This window comes from Solanum stenotomum, unplaced genomic scaffold (genome assembly GCF_019186545.1).
Source record: "Solanum stenotomum isolate F172 unplaced genomic scaffold, ASM1918654v1 scaffold10710, whole genome shotgun sequence".
Classification (NCBI taxonomy): Eukaryota; Viridiplantae; Streptophyta; class Magnoliopsida; order Solanales; family Solanaceae; genus Solanum; species Solanum stenotomum.
Window position 1 is genome coordinate 1 of NW_026021211.1, and position 3,394 is coordinate 3,394.

Below are 3,394 nucleotides of genomic sequence, written 5' to 3' on the forward strand. Positions count from 1 at the left end.
CCATCCATACTAAGCAGAACCCCTCGAGGAACCATGCAATTTCTATTGTGGGAGTTCCTTTAACCGACAGCCACCACTATAAGCCTAAGTGGTGATACAGCGTCTTGCCCACACTACCAGAACTGTCCTATACTTTGTCGTCATATAGAACGCTTTAACTTTAACTTAGTGGATCCACTAGCTTAACTTACGTGATCATCTAAAAAGTATGACCTGTTAAATCCCATTTTTGGCTACATGATTCTTATGGAGAGTTGAGTTAATATGAACTCGCGTCCCCAATTCGATACTCAAGACTACTCCAAAAAAAAAAATACTTTAGCTCATATGTTTTAAAAACAAACTTCTTTCTCTAGTTTGAATTAATTGCTCAAACTACCCTCTTGAAAGAGGTAGTTGCTCTTGAAAACTCTTTCTAGAAAGAACATATCAAAACCATATTTTAATATGATCATTGATGACTCGGAAAGTCATACTGCATAAACATTGATGGTATATCTAGAGACCATACTGTTTAAACATTGATGACATACTCGGTTGTCATACTAATCATATTTTAGAAACTCATTCGCAAAACTCATCTTTTTCTTAAAAGAGATAGTACTCAAACTGCTCAAAACTCTTTTGGAAATCTCAGTTTCCTCTCATCTTACATGTGAAAACATTTATAAACTTTTTTGGGAATACTTAGTTCCCTAATAACTTTTGAGAAATGAACTTGACTCTATACTCTTTACTTAACTTGAAACTTGAGCCTAAAAATGAAGTTAAAACGTTCAATAAAGACTCTTGAAAAAAACTTTAAAGACTTGCTTTGACTTACTTCTTAACTTCTAAGCTTGACTCTAACGTCACTTGACTTTGATCCTAACTTTCCTCGAATTGAATTATGGATTCAAGGGTAATGATCTCATGTTTATGGATGAGTTCGTGATGTTTAGATGTACCTTAGAGTGTTGAAAACAACTAGAAAACATAGGTACATTACCAAGGAACATGTATGAAAAAGTGGGGAAGGAATGGGAAGGATTGGCGTCCTTGGCGCTCTGAGAGGCGCGGGGTGCCAGCCTTTAGACTTCAAAGGGGCCTGCTGGGCGCTCTGCAAGGCGTGCCGCCCCAAGGGTGGAAGCTCAGGGTCCCTTTTGGGGCGCGCTGACGCGACGCCCCAACCTTTTTCCCCGAAAATCTGACTTTTCTCCTTTGTTTTTTCAACTCTAAACCTCCTTAACTTCAAAGGTTCCAGCCCCAAACACTTAGAATCATAAAACCCCTTAATATACAATGGATTCAACTCGAAATCACAACTGGAGACATGCACCAAACCAACAAGAAATTTCAACAACACAACTTCCACAAACACAACCACAAACTTCAACAACCACATCTTTCCTCGAAATTAAAACAAGCTTGGCGTGTGGGGGAAAGAACCAACCCTACACTATGATCTCACATACCTTTATAGGGATCACCCCCGACAAAATCCACGACGATCTCTATGAACCTTGCTTCTTCTTCTCCTTCTCCTCTTCTCTCAAGAACCCTAACTCTCACTTTTTAAAAGGGAAAACTGATTTAAAATCAGCCTAGACCCTTAATATAACCAAAAGAAATGGTTAGGGAAAAGACCAAAATACCCTTACAAATTCGGACGAACTTCCCTCTGCCAACAGCCCAACTTCCAAAGGGCATAACTCACTCATACGAACTCGAAATCAAGCAAAATCGGCGGCGTTGAAAAGATCAATCCAAGAGCTTTCCAAACATAACTGGAAATACACCTAAATCATCCTGAGATAGGAGTTATGACTGTCTGAAGTTGACCAAAAACTCATTTTTTCCCATACTTAGATAAATTTCCAGATTTTTAAACTCTTTCCAAAAATGACTATTTCCATTTCTAAGCTTCTTCATAGCTATTTCAAATTGCCGGATGTTACATTTGTTCTGAATACATTCTATCCAAGTGGATTCACATGTATCTAGGATACATTAATGAATCTCACGCCCTTTCCTCCCTCTATCTCGCTCGCCACTCTCTAATCTCGCTCGCGTATCTGGGATGCATCACACCAGATACATGTATCTCGCATATCTAGTATCCTAGATACATGTTAATCACACTACATGTTTTGCTAGTGTTATTGAAACAATACCATTGTTTGTCATATTTGATTTGAAAATCTTCTCATTTTCTTGATGTCATAGAATTTTAAGTTTGAAAAGAAAAAAAAAAGAAGGGAATGACCCACCCCAGCCCGTGACCCTTCTAAGATTGAATTGAATTGAACATTTTCAAGCCCTTTCTAATAAAGGATCGACCCACCCTAGCCCATCAAATTTTTTAGCCCGCAAAGCTTGGACCGGGTGGGGCTGGACTGCCCTTTTTGACAACTATATCTAATCATACAATGTTATAGAAGTTGAAATGGAGATATGACTTTAAGATGATCTCATTAAAAGTGCATTTAAGCATACCTTAAGCATGTTCTTGGGCCTATGATTAGAGCTTCATGATTGGGCTGGCGTCTCAAAAGCACGCTGTTATAGCTTCTTTGCGATCATTTTATGGTCAAGAAAACCTTATTTATTTGTGTGATTGTAAATAATTTCACTAAGAATAAAAATAATAATTTAAAGTTAATTTATTTTTAATTACAAAAAGATAATATTCTTATTAAAAATAAACTAAAAAGTAAATATGACACATAAATGGGATATAGGAGTATGTCTTTTGATCCTTAGGAGTTGGGACCAAAAAATTTTTCTGCGATACAAGGTTTTATCCGATCATTTTTGTCTATCACGTTTCTAATTGTGATCACATGAATTATCATAGAAAATCTTAGGAACTCATTTAATTGATTATGATTTCTCACCTATATAATCCCCTTCTACTACTTTATTATTTTTTATTTTAAAAAAAGGCCGCATAAATTATCATTAACCTTCTCTTAATTGTCTCTACTCTTATAAAATAGGATTTCTAATCTTTGACATTTTTAATATTTGAAGGTAAATGCATTTCCTAAAATTAACCATTTCATAGTATATTAAGGATAATAATTTTGAGTTAAATAAGTTGATAACTTTTAAAAGAGATATATTCACATATTTTCTACAAACTCGACAACAGTAAGATCTACTGACTGTTTTAAAAAGAAAAAAAAACTTGAACTTTTATAAAAAAAAAATGAGATTTCTTGATCGTTTATAAATTAAATAAAAAAAAAAGTTTCCTTATTAAATCTCGTAAGTATAAAAATGAAGATATCTCATCTTCCCAAACTCTACTCATAGGAGTCTCTTCGGATAAATACTAATCCAACTGTAAACATATTTAATTTAAATCTTATATTACCACATGATTAAATAAAAATTCACGTGATTAATACGT